The sequence below is a fragment of the Rousettus aegyptiacus genome, unplaced genomic scaffold (genome assembly GCF_014176215.1).
Source record: "Rousettus aegyptiacus isolate mRouAeg1 unplaced genomic scaffold, mRouAeg1.p scaffold_m13_p_14, whole genome shotgun sequence".
In the NCBI taxonomy this organism is placed as follows: domain Eukaryota; kingdom Metazoa; phylum Chordata; class Mammalia; order Chiroptera; family Pteropodidae; genus Rousettus; species Rousettus aegyptiacus.
The window spans coordinates 28,897,929-28,916,323 of NW_023416289.1; the positions used below are offsets into that span (position 1 = coordinate 28,897,929).

At 45.9% G+C, this 18,395-nt stretch overlaps 1 pseudogene; it reads right to left on the reverse strand.

Annotated features, from left to right (window-relative positions):
* Positions 1–348: 348 nt before the first annotated feature.
* Positions 349–467, reverse strand: LOC118611649 (annotated as a pseudogene).
* Between the last annotated feature and the right edge of the window lie 17,928 nt (positions 468–18,395).

An 18,395-nucleotide genomic window follows, 5' to 3' on the forward strand; every position in this document is an offset into this window, starting at 1 on the left:
GGCAGAGCTGAGATTCAGATCCAGGTCTCCTTACCTCTGCCTAGTGGTTTTGGTTTGGTTTTGTTTTTCATAGTTCACACTCTCTCCTAGTAAAATTTACTTATTTCTATCAGTTCTTAATTCCTGGAACAAATATCATCTACACTTTTGCCAGCAAACTTGAACATTTCTTGAACCGAAGGTCAATAACTTTCAGCCTCTTTGATTTAAAGTTCAGCAAAAGATTTCAAACGCTCACAAAATCTTCTTTTTAGACTGGGATATTTCAAGGGATCCTTTAGGAGTTCTAAGAACTTTTTTTTATATACATAATCATTTTTAAAATTTATTATTTTATTATTTTTTTTATGCCTACAGCACCCAGTCTTCCTAGGTGGTCTCCCATCCAAGTACTAAGCAGGCTCAACCCTGTTTAGTTTCCGAGATCACAAGAGATCGGGCGTGTTCAGGAGGACATGGCCGTAGACTAAGTTCCAAGAACTTTTAAGGGATCATCTCAGTGAAGCTACCTAAGACTATCACCCTCTTGGGTTTCTGCTTCCCTTCGTTGAACATCATTAACAACATTCTCTTAGTTTTGTTCTTTGCCTTGGCTGCTAGGAAGCACAGAGGTAAGTTATAAGTTTACCAGCTATAATCTTCCTCCGTCTAGATTTATGTAATTTCTTCCTATCTCTGCACCTTTATTCTCTTTACTCTTGCCTTTTATTCTAGATTAACGATTTCTAAGCTTTATATTTTATGTTTAAGTAAATCATTTCAAATTCCTTCTGAAAGTGGGTAAAGAATAAATACTAAAATAAATAAATACTGGCTCTCTCAGTCTTCAAACCAAAATGAGTAACAAAATTACTTGATGACAGATAGCCGGTTGCAAGGGAAACGCAAAAGTAAATATAAAAAGAACTTTCCCCAAAAATGCCAGCTAAAGAAAGCCAATATGTTACTGGTAAACCTTTCAAAAACACAAAGAAAACTTTGTGTTTCTGTCATTGTAGACCTCTCGTCCTACTCTCATTATTAACTTCCACACGGAGGCAGTGAAGCACATCTGTAATTGTGACTCTTGAACCTGAGCATCCATTCTCCCTCCAGGATGTCAGAACTCATGGGACTACTGAGCTCATCAGCTCTAATCCCACTGTTTCACAGATAAGAAGACTGAGGCCCAGAGAGGGTGGCTGACTTTTCTAAGACCACACGGCTTAGAAGTGGTAAAGTCGAGATCCTAGCTCTTTCGAAAATATCACTTCCCTCTTCATAAATGTATCTGGTTCCAAGAAATGGCATGAGACAGACTAGAAAATTTAATTCACAAACATGAGGTTTTTTTGTTTTGCTTTTTCAGACCAGCCTAAAAGCTAAATTTAGGGGGGGCGGGGCATGTTTCTACTCCCTGGTCTATGAGAATTGACAAGGGGGGTATGTGTCCCCACATGTCTTTGGCGAGGTAAGACAGATGAGCTAAAATTTCAAGAATCTTCACAGCTAAAATTTAGGAAATTATTGGTAAAACAAACCTGTCACACCTATCTAACAAACTTTTTTATTCAATAAATTTCAACAAGAGCCTCCTAGATGCCAAGTGCCAGAGAGGGAAGAGAAGCAGTAAACAAAACAGAGAAACTTTCAAACCCTTCGGAGCTCAAAGTCCTACCCCAGGAAGCTTAAGTCTGAGGAAAAAACACTTATGTCCAACCCAGTACCTTGAAATAAACTCTAAGCTGCTGGATGCTGAATCAAAAAAAAACAAAAAAACAACAACAAAAAAAAACCCCACATCCTATCCATGAAACCAGTGTCTTTCTGAAGAGAGAGAAGGAAAGCTTTAGTTTCCATAAGCAGTTGCTTCTGTAAGGTGAATTAAAACAATACGATCATTTAAACTTTCCCAGAATGTGTGGTATCGCAGGAATGTGTGTCTGCAGCCTGGAAAACTCTAACTTGCTGCGCCCACACATTCGGCCCCCTCTGTCTTCGTGGAATCCCTGCTTTAGTGTCTGCTGAAAACTTAATGTCGAATTAAATGGCTTCCCCGAAATCTGGGGCCCACAAAGACAGGCTTGGGATGTAGGACATTAGTTTTCTGTGTGTTTGTGGAGAAGGATTGATTTAAATATGTTGAGAACGTCTTAGTGGTAAAAGTGAGTGGATTTTTTTTTTTTTAAGGAAAATTTTATTGGGAATATTTTTTCCCCTTAGGTGTGAAATTTGGCAGGTAACTGCATTCTCTGATGGACTGTTGAAGACTCGGTTAATTAGAAATAAGATGCGGGTCCAAGGTAAACATTTTGAGCCCGCTAAGTCTTCTTAGGATGTTTGTCTGAAATGCTTCTGAAAATAGTATAGCTTTCTATAAAGAAATATTAACCGGTGTTCATAAATGGGGTTGACTACGCTCTAACCCAGTCCTTACTAAATTGGTATTAGACGAGGGATTAGGCTCTGATTTTATTTGAAAGTCTCAAGAGAAAAAGCAACTCCAACTACTGCTTTCTTATTCGTTTTTCAGAAATAAGGCAATGGAGCCTCCTCTTTCCTGAGTGCAGTGGGAGATGGCTAAACCAGCCCCAACAGCTTGATGCAGAAATAGAGCTCGGCTAATTGCCTGCTGTTTGTTGATACAATCAACCGCATTGACAGAAGGCAAACAGCGACAAGTCCATGGAGTTTCATTTAGCCTGGGACACTTAATCCTCATTTGTGCATCCACGCATCACACAGCCAGGGGCCACCCTCGCTCTGGGATGGTCTTTTTCCATTCAACTTCCCTTCCTTCTCTCAGAGTTCACACTACACTGTGCTAAGGGAAATTTCAAACCACCCTGTATTTCCATGAGGAACACATAGCGAGGGTGACACCGTCTGATTTGGGGGAACAACGCCCCAGGCAGCCCTAGGTTCTGCGCTCCTTTATGGGGGATGTGGAGCCTCTGCTGAGCGCCCTCTAGGGACCAGGTGCCAGTGAGCATCATCTCCTCCATTTTCAGATGAGTAAACCAAGCCAAGATGCACAAAAGTTAAGCAGATTGCCCTCCTAGCCACAACAAAGCGAAAAAGGGATTTGAACCCAGACATTTGGAGAAACAAGCAGGATAACAAAGAGGATGGGGAGGGGCAGAAGGGGGAGGTGTCCCCTGCTTGAGAACAAAGTCTGGAGCGAGCTGAGAACACAGCTGGAACTCCACCACTCAGAGCAGAGTCCGGCAGAGACTGTGTGGAGGAGGCCCCATTCCCAAGCCTCAGCCATGGCGCCTGTCTTCGTAAAACCATAAATTAAAAAGCCATAAGCACATAAGGCAAACAGAGTTAGAAACAAAACGATACATGGTCTAGCTGCAGCTGGCTCCACCTCGGGGAAAGGACAGGGCAGGAGCTGGGGGCGTCAGTTCAAATCGCTCGCTCTTTCCCTGTTGCTCTGATGGTCAGGAGGTTCTGGGGATCCCCATCTGCTTGTCCACATCCTCAGCTCGTGCTCAGCCAAGAAGCGCCCTCCTCCCCGCTGACGAGCGCCAGTGCTTCTTCCAGCCCCTTCCGGCATTTATCAAGCCATGTGAGGATAGATCAGTGAATACAGACGTAAGCACCATCTCAGTGTGAGTCGTTATCAATCACCAGAACGTCAACCCCACGCGGGCGAGGGCCTTCGTTCTTTCAATCCTCATCACTAATGATGATGCTTGGCCCATAGTAGGTGCTCAATAAATATATGTGGATTATGCAAAAAAATATATATACTTAATAAAAAGTCTTTGTTGAATGATCAATTGATGAAACGGATCTCCTGAGTCCCAGTTCCAATTCCAGGAGACCGTCGCTGCTGGGCCCCGAGGGATCCCGTGCTGCATTTTTGCTTCTCAAACATGGTGGCACTCGGCTTCTTTCCCGTTCCAACTCAGGGCCGCAGGAGAGCAGATAAGCAGGGGGTGCTCCCTGGATGTCTCCAAGCCCTGCACTTGGCAGGAGTTTCTGCAAGGCAGCTAAGTCCGGCAGGGCGAGGACTGGAAGTCACAGCCTCCTGGCAGAGAAGGACAGGACTTTGCCTTGTGAAGCTGACTACATCCAGCCTGTGTGTAAAAGTCCAGGCCTCCAGGCCCCAGGCGTGCCCTGTTGTCCCCCAGGTTCTGGGGTGTCCCAAGCTCCCCAGAGCACACGTTTCTCCATCTTCCACAGGACGCAGGAGGAGGATGGCCTAGCCTGGGGGAGACCCTGGACTTCTGTCCAGCTGGAGATATTCTGTGAGGGGGGAAGAGTCCCTCCTGCCCACTGGGAGGTTGCAGCCTGGAGCTAGTAGGAGGTAAAGCCCTTTGCAGCCTGTATCAAAGTGTCAGGTGAGCATCTTCATCTTTGTGGGTGGGGAAAAAAGGAGGCGCTCCCCCTTGGATCTCAGTGTCTTTGTTTTAAAGTTGGTTTTTTTTCCCCGGTGTTTTTGTTTTAAAGTTCACAAAACTGCTTCCCTCACCTCCTTTCTCTTGTGTGTCTCCCCTTCCTCTCTTCTCTCTGGGGCTTCTCAGGCAAAAATGCGTAATCCAGAATGACAAGTGTGGACCAGAGAAGGGAAAAAAATTAAAAAGAAAAATAAAAGAGAGGAAAGCCATGCCCTCCCCGAGGGCTCGCAGGAGAGGCGATGCTTTGCGTTTTGTGTGGAGGAGCCGGGGAGAGTGTGTGTGAGGGGTGCTAGTTGGTGCATTCTGGTGAGGGGGGTGAAGTAGGTAGTCTCCTCTCAGTGTTGCTTCAAGACCCCCAAAAATCAGCTCCAAGAGGACCCCCCAGATTGCTCCATGAAAGGCTGTGCTGACCATCCCCAAGAATTTACTCATTCATCGAACAGCTATTGAGCGCCCACTCTTTGCCCACACGTGGGGTCCAGCAGTGAGGACACAGCCCTGTTCACCCAGAGATGGGGTGAGGAGGCAGGCCTTAAACCTGAGTAATAAAATATTCAGTGTGTGTGAGTGTCCTGTGGCTGCTATAACAAAGCTGCACAAACTAGGGCCTTAAAATATAAAATCTGTTCTCTCATAGTTCTAAAAGCCAGATGTTTGAAATCAAGGCGTTGGTAGGGCCGCAGGCCCTCTGACTGACATTTGCGGGGAAAATCCGTCCCGTGTCTTGTTCTGGACTTCTGGCGTTGCCAGCGATCCTCGGCGTTCCTCGGCTTGTAGCTGCATCTCTCCCATCTCCGCCTCTGCATCACATGGCTTTCTCCTTGTGTCTCTGTGTCTCCTTCTTAAAAGGACACACATCATTGGGTTAGGGCTCACCCCAATCCCCTCGTCTTAACCCGATCATCTGCAAAGACCCTATCTCCAAATAAGGTCACGTCCACAGTTCCTAGGGTTAGTTAGAACTTGAACCTACCTTTTGAGGGGACACAATTCAACCTACAATTGTGTTTGGAGAAAACAAAGCAGAGAAAGGAAGTGTCAGAGCTGGGGTGAGGTGGGGAGGCAATGTGCGGCTGTGTGCCCAAAGGTGACATCATTAGCGTCGGTGGCGTCAGTGAGCCAGGACAAGAGTGACGCCCAAGCCCATTGGACCTTCAGAATTCTTGGGCCCATTCAAAGCTCAAATGAAAGTCACCAAGAGCGTCGTTTAGTCACCAAGAACCCTGTACTGATTCTTCTCGACCCTTCTCCAGGCCCGGGGTGTTTGTCTGGCTTTGCGGGTAGGGCCCTTTGCAGCCTGTACTTCAGGCGAGAAGTTGACACGTCTCCACTAAAGCTGTCTCATAAAAGCTAGAAATATATTGAGCAAAGGATTCTATTTCCTGTCCTCGGCCGGCAGGCGCATGTACCAGGCTTTCATTCTCGGCCAAGCACTCCAGGGAGGTAACACTGCAAACCATTTTTCTGAATAAATGTTTACACTGTATAATTTTCCTTTGGTGCAAAGCATTTCATATACACGCGGAAACAAGAGAGAAACAAGCCCAGCCGAGCTGCATAAAGACAGGAATCTATGAAACCGAGGGACAGGGAAAGAGGACAAAAATTTAAATAGTCAGGTTCAATGAGGCGAACTGTGGCTGCTCCGGTGGCCCCTTGGGATTCCCTCTCCTCACCCTGGAGCTGCGAACAGGGCGCACTGCCACGATTTTTAGGAGGGCTGAGAGTTCTACACATTCGACCAGTTTCCCCTGGGCCTATCTGTCGCAAATATTTTAGATAAGCCTTTCTCTTGTTAATACCCTCTTTGTTTGAGATGTGAACTGGCTCTTGTTTGGTTAAGATCCTGAACAGACCGGGGAAAGACTTTTTTTTTTTAATTAATAGACTTTATGTTTTAGAGCACTCTGAGGTTACAGAAAATCGAGCACAGAGTTCCCACATGCCTGAGGCGGACTCCTGTCCAGGCCATGGGGCTCAGAGTCAGGCTCCAGGCTTATGCCCCACACAGGCAGGCTACTGGCTACAACTGAGGCCGCCGTGCGGGTGGGGCCACCCCAAAAGGCCTGGGGCACAGGACCTGCTTCCCAGCATTTTCATTCTAGAGGGAGTGCAGACAAGTAAGCAAGAGACACTATTGTTCACTAGTGTGTGGTAAAGGAAATACCTGCCCGGGAGGGTGTGACACAAAGGTGGAACCCGCTTTGACTGGTGCTCGGGGGCAAAGTCTTTACACGGTGCTGTTCATGGCTGTGTTTTATTAGTAATATTAAAAAAAGTTACAAACAGCCTCAAGGTTCAAATGTAGGAATGTGGTTAATTAACTTCAGTATCCCATGGATGAAATACTATGCAACCACCAAAAATAATTTATTTAAAGACTGGGAAATGCTTACAATATAATTTCAAGCAGAATACAAAATTGTACTTACGTGTACTAACTGGGGCACATAAAAATATATATCCACTGGAAAGAAACACATCACATTTAACGGGGTTGCATTTGGCAGCGGAAGAGATGGAGGCACATTTCTTTAATGAGTACATACGTCTTATATAGTAGGTGGCGAAAAGGTTTAAACAAAGAAATGACCCAAAAGTTCAAATCAGTTCTGATGTGAACTGGAGGTTATAATTTAAAAAGTCGGTATTTAAATCGGTATCACTGCCTTCGATATTTGCCTATTTCTGATCATTCACTACAAGCTAGCTTAAAAACATGTCAAATAATTTGCATATATATTTATACATATATATTTATATATGCACATACTTTCATACATATGCACACAGAGACACATATATATGTGGATATATATGTGTGGGTATACGTATCTGTACGTGTATATATACACGTACACGTATAAATATGTACATACATGTATATATACTTGCATATATCAGGATTTTCTTTCCCGAAGAAAAGTTTCAAATCTTAACTTGTTTGGCAAAAAAAAAAAAAAAAAAAAAAAATCCCTAAAGGTGGGCTCCAAATGGTCTTATGGAAACAGATGACCAGTCAGGATTTATGAATATATGATGTAGAGAGGAATAATTTTTTGCATGACATGTTCCTGGCAGAGTGTCAGCCATACATGCTCGAAATTATTTTTTAATTAATTTCAATAGTTAAAAAAAAAGAAAGAAAAGAAAAGTCATTGAGTAATTAAATTCCCTGCCTCTAAGCATTTTCACTTAAATAGATCCATTTGTTTTTTTAACTGACTCGGTAGAAATTCATAGGCCAAAAAAATGAGGTCTGAGCTAGTAACCTTGGCCTCAGACTGTAAACATGGCCGCTCTGAGCGTTAATCCAGGCCCAGTTTAAACGCCTCCTGTGGTCCTGGGTGAGTTACTCAGGCCTGGCTTTCCACTTCTTAGCCAGAGAGTTAAAAATCTGAGGTGCTGGTCATTGGCTAGCTGGACTGGCACTGGCCATAGCACCAGCTGCACACCGCATCTGGGCACAGCGAGAAAGCAAAGGGCTCCACAGAGAGTGCCCACCTGCCCCCCACCAGCCAGGGGCCGTGAGCTAGAGACTGCTCTTCTCTCTGTCTTGTTTTCATCATCAGAAACATAGGAATAACAAAGCACCTCTCTCATCAAGACTTAACAAGATAGAACTGGACTCACATGTCCAGGGTCTGTCCCCAAATTAGATCCCCTGCAATGGTTTTCACTTCCTCCTCTCAATTATTTTTTAATAATTGATTCACCAGATGGTTGATTGAAGCTTGTATGTTTCCCTTTGGCAAAGGCTAGTTTTGCATTTGACATGATAATGGCTGGTTTGAGCACATACTATGAACTAAGTTCGTATGCATATTAGCCACATAACCATTCCGGGAGCCCTAGGAGCTTTCTCATCACACAGATAGGATGGCTGAGGCTCAGTAAGCAGTAAAACTGGGATTTCAGCAAGGCAGTTGGACTCCAAGCCCACAAGCTTAACCACTCCTCTAAGCAACATGTCAAGGAGACAGGAATAGGGCACGGATAAGCTCATTCTCCAACATGAATTAGGATCAGAGAGCCATAGGAATCCACATAGCTACCCTCCTCCTGCCCATTCCCACCAGCCCTCGACTCCAGGGGTATGAAGTTAAGACCCAGACACGGGAGCCAGGCAGAATTCCAATTTTTTCTCTACCATTTCAAGCTGTGTGATCTTGAGGGGTTACTAGACCTCTCTGTTCCTCTTTTTCCTCAGTTTCAAGATAACAATAGTTCCTACCTCACAGGCTGCTACTGTGAAAACTAAAAGAAATAATGTATATAAAGTGCTTACAGATCAGGAACTGAGAAAGAGAAGTTGAATAACTTGCTTGACATTTCACAGCCTAGGTTCCCCCACCAGCTGTAATGGAAGCTGGGAAAGGAGGGACCGATTTAGATCCAATTCGACAAACTTCTTTTATAGAGGGCCAGGCAGTAAACATCTTGGGCTTTGCGAACCACACAGTATCTGTAACTACTCAGCTCTGTGTTGTAATGTGCCAGTCGTCAGAGACAATCCATCAACATACGAGTGTGTCTGTGTTCCAATAAAACTTTATCTACACAAAGAGGTGGGGAGGCCCTCAGGTTTGCTGACCTCTGATGCAGCTGGGGCTAGGACCGGCTGCAATGGACTAAGTCAGAGTTCTCATACAAAGGAAAAATAGGGGTGGCTATGGGGTAGAAAAGAAACAGACTGTGCCATGATCACTAAGCTAAACCTATGCAGCAAAAGCTGCAAAGTGCAACAGAAATGAAGATTTGGGGACATTGCCAAGCGGAGAAAATGCTCTGCTCAAAGTCTGCCGTGTTCATAAAGAGGAATGAGAAGAATCCCTCTCTCCACGAAACTCTCAGGATTCTCCCGAGACCCCGATTCCAGGTCTGCTCTCTGGGGTAAATACTCTTCTTGGCTTCTAACAACATAGGCAGCTGTAGGTAGGTGCTGTGCCTGCCCACTGGGCAGCTAGGTGAGAATGGGGGCACTGTGCGGCCCCTTTCTGTAGCTGGGGTCTCCCATAGAGAGTCTCCTCTGTCAGGGCACAGACTTGAGCCAAACTTTCCAAGCTCCTTCCAGTCTTAGGGACTTTGCACGCGCTGTTCCCTCTGCCTGCAACATCCTTGTCCCTGTCTGTTCTTCGCCTGGACTATTCCTTCCTCCTTCTAGTCTCAGCATAAGCGTTAATTTCCAGGGATGACCTCTCTCAGCCAGACACACCCCGCCTTCTGGCTTAGGCCCCTTTTAACAAACTCCCATCCACCTGCACTTCCCCTTGGAATTCTAGCCACACTGTGGTTCTACAGTATTTATTTGTCTCCCCCTCTAGACTCAGAGCCTGTGCGGGCAGGCACCACATTGGTCTTATTCTCCATGGTTTCCCCAGTTCCTAGCTCAGGATCTGACTCAAATATTTGTTGAACAAATTAATAAATGAACAGAAAGAAAACTAAATCTCCTGTTCCAAAGATGATATTAAAATTCAGTGGCATTACATCATTGGAATAAGCAGTATGTCTTAATCCTTTTTTAATTTTCTTGTATTTTCCCACTTTCTTGCTTTCCAAATTTATAAACTGAGGTAAAATGAGTTCACGTAAAGGACTAAGCTCTTTTCAAAAAAAAAAAGTTTTTCAGTGGCTGATGTATTTCATTAGCATTGAAAACAATATAGTTCCATTACACATTTTCTACAAACTACTAATCCATATGCGTGCAAATTTGCCTCTAAGGACAACTTAATATTTTTATGATATGCTTTCAATATTTCCCCGTTGTTACAATGTAATATTTTTTGCTATTAAAATACATAATAAAGTTCCAGAGGAAAAAAACAGGGTCACTTTAAGCAAGTAAAAGTGAGCGATGAGGACATATATGACCACTTTTTCCTTTGTCTTTGATGGAGGAAGCATCTGAAGTTAACTTTACCTCCTCGATTATAAAAATACATTAAAACATAGACAGGCTTTAAGTCTAACTTGAATTTGTCACACTGCTTCAGCTTTCTCTCAAAATCAAGAGACTCAGCTCATCCCGTTTCCCAAGGACACAGTGCAGGGAAATATCTGACAATCAGCTTTTAAATTAGGGACCCCTGGTTAGTAGTATTTGCTAACTGCTCGCTGGGTCCTTGCAGTGGAGAGTGCTGGTCTCTTCCTCTTTGTATAAGGACACAAAACCCACCATGCCCCACCCAATGACCTCGTCTAACCCTAATCACCTCCCAAAGGCTCCACCTCCAAATCCTGTCACATTAGTGGTTCCGGCTTCAATAGATGAACGTGGTGGCGGGGGGGGGTTGCGGGGTGGAGCACAGGAGTGAGGAGTAGGATACACATTCAGTCCATGGCACTCAATATTTTTAATGTTGATTACATGTTGAAAGGATAATATTTGGGACATATCGAGTTAAATAACGTATATCATTATAATTAACTTCACGTTCACTCTTTATAATGTGGCTATGGGAATTTTTCAAATTACGCATGTGGCTCATATGTTTCTATTGGACAGTGTTTGTTCAGACACCACGGATTCTCTCCGTGTGCATAATGTACCATGTGACCTTTAGCAACTAATTGCACCTTGGGTGCCTAATCTATGAAATGCGAGTCTCTCTAGCACATAAAGGTGAACTGTTTCTATTTACGACATCACCAGGCAAAACAGCCCTTCCAAACAGGCCGTTTTTCCCAGAACAGGTGTGTCTGCTGGAGGCGTCTCCCTGGCGGGGGTTAGGGCAGGGAGAGCTCCCACTTGCCTTTAGTCCTGGCAGGGTGGGGGGATCACACAGCCTTTGTTTGGTGAAGAACTGATTGTCGGGAAGACACTAAGCAAGAAAAACAAACAGGGCCCCTCTCTATGTGGTTATTTAAGAGATACACTTGAAAACAAACAAGCGAAGAAAGAAGTAGTCAGGGGAAATCTGAGTGGTTAATGTGGCGCCCTTAGAGCTCACTCCAAGCTCCAAATAGGAGTGGGGAGCAGAGGGGGGCTGCAGAGGGCAAAGGAAACGGAGGGAAGGAGCTGGAGAGACTAACGGAAGTTTGACAAGAGGAAACTGACTCAGAGTTCAGGTGAAGGGGAGGAAGGAGGTCTCCACGTTTGGAAGTAATTATTTCAACATTCTGCCCTTTCAAAACAGTGAACGGCAATTTCCAGCTCCAAACACCTTTGTGCTCCCCCATGGCAGAGCCCCTCCGAACCCAGCTGGCTGAGCAACACTCGCAGCATCGGCTCCGTCAAGCCAGAGGAAACATCTCAGCCCAGGCTTGAAGAGAGAGGCATTCCGCTGGGGTCCCTTCCTGTGCTGCCCCAGGCTGGGGTTGCAGAACAAAAATGCAAGGATGGTTTGTCTGCTGTCACTGAGATGGAACCAGCTGGAACCTGCTCACATCCTGCACCAGCCAGTAGTCACATTGTGATGGACGAGGGTCAAGAACCTACCCCTGACCTGTGTCCTTGAAGGCGGGCTTTACTTAGAGCCCCTAGGTCTCCTGGGGAGAGGGGGATAAAGTTGACCGAGCCTCACAGCAACAGCTTTTGAGCCCTTGAGAGGCCTTCGTCAAGGCACTCTGTGGATATTTTGATGAACAGGTGAGAGCTGCTGGTTTTGCAGAAACAGAGTCCTACATCCTATGGTTCCAGTAGGGACCCCTCTGTGCCATACCCCTCCTGGTAACGCTGGTTCCTAAGCTGCTGAGCACCCAGACCTAATGAAATTATTTACCTGGCCTGCCTGAAAAATCAGGAAATTCTGATTTAGACCCTGCCCAGGCCGAGCCAACCAAAGCCAGGCTCCTCTCTGCTTCTGCTCTGCTTCCTCTCACAGCATCCGCACTGACCACCACACCCCAGAGAATTTCCCAGAAGGCACTGCATGTGCCACTTTCTCTACCTTCCGTGCACCCCATGATCAGCCCTTCCTGGCAAATATCCCGTCCTCCTCCTCGTGATCCCTGGAGAAACCTTCTCTGACTTTCTCCTGCTTCCATCTGAGTTAAACGCTCCCCCTCTGCTGGCCCTTTCTGTCCCCTGCACAGCTATTGTTTCCCTCAGTTCTCTGCATCGTAAATACTTCTAGATTTATTCATTTCCATGTCTGGCTGCCATCTCCTGGGAGGACAATGAATGCCACCATCTAAATCACCTTGGCATATACACGTTGCAGGTGCTGAATGCAAAAATGGGGCAAGTGAATGAATGAATGAATGAATGAATACGGTTAATTGGGCAGGCAGTTCAGAGACATGCTGAGCGCTTCCTCTTTAATGAGGAGCACAAGAGTCAAGAGCATGGACTCTGAAGGAGCCAGCCTTTGAATCCCAGCCTTCACCTCCCTTCACACTGTGTGATGCTGGGTAAGTAACTTAACATCTCTGTGCACAATAGTGCCCACCTCCCAGGGTCGGAGGAACCAAGTTACTCTATTTGAAGCAGTTAGAGCAGTGCCAGACACACAGAAGGACCAGGGACATTGAGTAGTGTCAGCCATGATCATTCCACTGGCACAGAGTACAAAACCAAATGCTTTTTTAAAGTTCCAATGTTGATCTCAACATCCCACTTTGAATTCCCTGCCTTAAAACAGAAGGCAAGGAGTTAAACACTTTGGCCTGAGGAAGGAGGGATTAGCAGCATTGTGTCTGTTTAGTTACTCAGCTCCCTGTCTCTCCAGAGGAAAACAGCCTTGAAAGATTAGATTATGTGGTGTGAACCACGCACAGGACTGCAGTGCAGAGAAGACCGTGCTGTCGCCTCTCGGCTAAGCTGAGGTCTCAGGCTAATTTCCCGTAGGTGGTCTGGGCCAGATTTCCTGGAGGCCCAGGGACAGAACAAACAGCCTTTCCCGTCCCCCAGGGATTACAGCGTGAAAGCACTTTTTAAACCTTAAATTTAAAAACTGAAAGGCCGTGTCCATTCTGCAGACTTCACATACTTAATTTTTAAAACAGCAACATGTCAAGCATTCTCACAAGTGACGGACCTTGGCTTTGGACTATTAAAAAGCGTTCGCCTTCAAGAAAAATAATTCAAACAGAGTGACATATGCCTGGCAAAATGATTCAAAGGGCACCTTTCCTCCTCTGGAATGGTACTGAGCTTCTCCAGGTGTCGGGGTTGTGGGAGATGTTGACGAGGGATGTTTGGAAATACTTCATACTATGATATTACAACGTTCCAAGAGAGTCGTAGCTTTGCACTTCCACAACAGGGTGATGCCCTATTCCAGGTATGAAATCAACCATTGGACCCGGAAAGGCCCAGCTTTCTGCCGGCGATACGGACAAGCTTGCCTGTCAGATTCATGACGTCTCCCGGGGATGCTCGCTGGGCAGAGATCAAACTCCGAGCAGAGAAGTTGAATTCCAGGCAAGGTTGAAATGGAAGGTTTTCACATAAGCGTCACAAATCCTGAATTCAAGGCTCTGCCTCGCTGCTTTGGAGCCGTGTGATCCTGGACCGGCCTTTGTGTGACCTCTCTGAGCCCTGGTTCCCTCATCTGTGAAATGGTAGAAATAGCAATACCTGCTTCCTACATTAGTAGCGAAGATTCCGCGAGACCTTGTACTCCAAGACTGTTTTGGAAACTGTAACACAATATTCGAATGAGAGTTTCCTCCATCCAAGGGTCAGTGTGTTGTGTCTCACCATCCAAAGAATCTTTAAATCGTGTAAAACACCCAGGTGCTCAAAGAGGTATAAGTAAAGACCTTCGGTGCTTCATTTTTTATAATGACAAGTCTACTGGAAATCGATTTGATGTCCGAGAAAATTCAATGTTACCTCTAGACACTAAAGAGTACAGAGCAAACGTGTAAGACAGCCATGGAGAGAATGCCGAGACGCTTTGTGAAATGGGAGGGGAAATTTCGGTCCCCACACTGTATGCCTGCTGCCTACGAGCTGCGTGATGGTGGGAGCCATTTTTGCTCATTATTGAATCTGCAGCTCCCAGAATCATACCTGACAGACAGAAGGTACTCAGAAATACTAGCTGAACCAATGAATATACATAGAATTATTCTATTGATGCAGCATTCGATGGCAAAGTCTTACTATTCATATACATATGCAAGTGACTAGGAGGAACCTGGAAGTTGGTATCTAACCATTTAGGGTGATTCCCCGGGAAGGGAACTGGCAGCACCTTTTACTCTGAACTTCAGAATCATTTGAATCTTTAACTCTGAAAATACGTTCTTAGCTGGCTTGTATAATTTATAAAGTAACCTATAAAGATCCTCCCTTCCCCCACAAAAAAGAAAAACAGAAAAGAAACTCGTATATGACTAACATCCCCTATTGAATCATGAGAATTCGGGAATCATTAAGAAAAGAGTTTTTAGTGACCCATAACTTGAAATTAAAACTAATAAATTTGGAAGAGAAAGTTGCACAGCACTGACTCGCCCCACCTACAGAAGCAGGAACAGATAGAACAATTAGAATATCAAGTTCTTAATGGATAATTAGAAAGGGGCTTGATGCTCGAAATCAGAGAATTCCCAGCTTTTACCTGGTATTTGTATAAACCAACATCGCTTTGGGTTAATAATAAAACGCTCAAAATACGCAGGTGAGGACAGTCCTGGCATGGAGCCACTGTGGGGACAGGGCTTGGGGGTGGCCCAGTTCCTTTTTGTGTTTTCAAAGCCTCTTCAGAGAAGACGGTAGAGGTGACGGAAGTGCCCCGAGCTAGGGCTATCCTCAAGATACAGAGAGGAAACTCAGGCGGGTAATTGTCTTTAGAAGAATGTGACACACTTCCTTCCTAGTGTTTCTTTTCTTACACACACATGCACACACGTGCACACACATACATACACCCACAACAGCAGCCAAGGAACTTCTAAAACAAATTAATCCCAAAATTAAGGTTGAGAAAGAAACCTCCCCCAGGACACCAATCATGTTTGAAGTTGGGTTTTCTGTTTGTTTGTTTTAGAGCTCTCACAATCTCTTTCCTGAACAGCAGGTGAACCTATCTTTCGGAATCAGACAAGGAGATCTCCCGCTGGCTCTTAGTCAAAAGCCGAACAGATGTTCTAGCAACTAGAAAACCAGCCACCAAGACCCATTATTTACTCAGTGCTTATGGACCGGGAAACCCATGACACTCATGGCCCCCACGCATACTCACACCCCGTGCTTGCGGTATCACATTGGCTCGGATGACCAGAACTGCCGGTCTACGTGGCCCCAAAATATCTGTTAATTGCCCGATTCCCCCTGGAACCCACAGCCCCTGGGCTGAAGAGATTGTCCTGTGGGGATCTATTCCATAGTCTTGCCCTGGCATGAACACTTGGGCTTAATCTTGGAAGCATCTCTTCATTACCCCCATCTAAATTCTACAGCACCTGACAAATTTCCCAGGTGTGTCAGGTCCTTATCTGCCTCCTCCCCCTCCCAAACACATCCCCTTGTTGGGGCCTTGGTATTTCTGACGAATTCTGCCATCTGGTCTAGGCTTTTGTAGGCATCTGGGAGGATTTAAAGGGGAGGAAATAATAATTGCTCTAAAGGAACCCGGAGAAGACACAGACAGAGAATCCCGTGGAAAGCTGTGACGTTGTTGTAGATTGAGCCAACTAACTGAGCCAACTAACTGACCTTTTGCCTGAATCTTGTTTCCGTCATGTACACCCAAAGAGGCCTGACGAATCCAGTTTGTGTGTGTGTGTGTGTGTGTGTGTGTGTGTGTGTACATGTGTGGTAAAATACACATAACAAAATTTACCATTTCAATCATTTTTAGTGTACAATTCAGTGGTGTCTAGTATATTCACAGGATTGTGCAACTATCATCTCTGTCTATTTCCGAGACATTTTCTTCACCCAAAAAGGAAGCCCTGTACCCATTAGTAGTCATTCCCCATCCCCTTCCCCCCACCCCCAGAAACCCCCGGCACTCTGTCTCTACAAATGTATCTACGCTAGATATTTCATACCCATGGAATCATACAATTCTGACCTTTGGTCCAAATCTAGTTTTAGGGGGCAGCCTGAAGCAATTCTCATGCCTTCCCTCCTTTGACAAAACTCTCCACTTCAGAGGATAAATATGGCTTTTTCAGTCTTCAGTCTCATAAGAAGCCCTTGTCGATGCCCGCTGGAGCAGAAAGCCTCACTCACGAGAACCCATGTCAAAGGATCCGCCCTCTTCCCCTTCCTCCAACCCACATTAGTAAGCATTTATGTAGCACCTACCCTGTGCGGGGTGCTGTACACAATCGCATGAGATGAATAAGGGGCAGTCCCTGCCTTCTAACAGCTCACACTCCCCAGGAGGGCTGGGGTGGGTTTGTAATCTCTGTGAGGTGGGTGATTCCCTTACCTGGCAAAGCTGGAATGGCATTTATAAGGGGAACGTGAGAGTTGGGACTAGCGTAAGGGGAGCAAGGTGCCTGGAGTGCACAATTTAAGGTGTTGCTCACTCTCAGGGTTGTGCAAGTGCAAAGCTGGCAACCAAGGGTGGGTGCCTCCTGCAGTTGTATAGCTGGACATCTCATTCTCCTCACCCTGGTCCTGACAACACAGAAATCTCGGGCTGGGCAGCACACCACAGACAGTTCTCACATCCTGTGACGTAATCATTACGGCGAGCCTGTCACACAACTCAGGCTCCTCCCCTCCCTTTTACATACCAGGCTCAAGAGGTTAAGGAACATCTCTACAGCCACGGAGCTTGTATGTGGCAGAGCGAGACTTGAGCCCAACTCCGAGTGGCTACAGAGCTGGGACTTGTCATCTTAATAATGAAAGCATGTGTCCTTATGTGGTGCCCCAAAGCTGGGGGAATTTCCTGAGAGCTACATCTCCATCAACTCTAATACATATTTTGGGCTCATCAATATTTACTTATCCATTGTCCATAAGAAGTCACTGTGGTCCCCCCCAGAAGTCCACTGCACGTGGCGCCCTCTCCCGGGAGCCTCTGCCCATAATGTCAGCTGAAGCAGGCGTGCCTGCCAGTGGTGCACACGTGCAAGGATACGAGCCCTGCACGTCCGTGTCAAACATCACTGCCCCCCCCCACACACACACTCACATACGTGCTCACTGGAAAACAATTCAAGGTTCCAGAAGGTCCTGGAGAGGCTCGGAGAAGCACATTTCTGATTTTTGTAGACCCTTGGTGGCCTGAGACCGCCATCCTCTTACACAGTTCAAGCTCGAAACTCCTACTCATCTCAGTCAGTATCAGTCTGGGCTCCCAGAGGAACAGACCCAACAGGAGATGTACACACGTAAAGAGATTTGTCTTAAGGAATTGGCTCACATGATTGTGGGGCCTGGCAAGTTCAAAACTTTTGGGGCTGTGGCAGGCTGAACCCTCCGGCAGGAGCTGGTGCTGTTGTCCTTAGGCAAGATTTCTTCATCTCAGCGAAACCACAGGTTATGCTCTCAAGCCCTTCGCCTGATTGGATGCGGCCCACCCAGGTTATCCAGGATAATCACCATTACTCAAAGTCTACTAACTATAGAGGTTAACCACAACTACCAAACACCTTCTCAGCAACATCTAGGCTCACATTTGATTGAATAATTAAGGACTATGGCCTGGCCAAGTCCACACATAAAACCGACCATGACACAGCCCACGGGGGTCTCAGCCAGGTAGCTGACTCTACTCAGGAATCAGAACCCGTTCAGGTAGCAGCACCCACTCTGGTGTCAGACCCCACTCAGGGCCACGCGCACCAAGAAGCTGCAGCTGAGAGACAAGTGGGTGTCGCACTCGCCTTCTCAGAACGAGGAGCCTCATCTCAGCACCACACGTTGCTTTCTTCACATGAAATGTCACTTGGGACGCTCTAGTGCACCATGCAGAATGTGACCAGTGATTTTCATACATGTGCGGATATCGGTTAGATTAGAAATCCCAGACGTGATGCTACTAAAATCTTCTATTTGCTTTTGTCTCACAAGGGCCGTCTTGCTGAGCAATCGCTTCCACCCAGTTACCAAGCAGCCGAAGAAGCCTCACATCTTCCCCCTCAGAT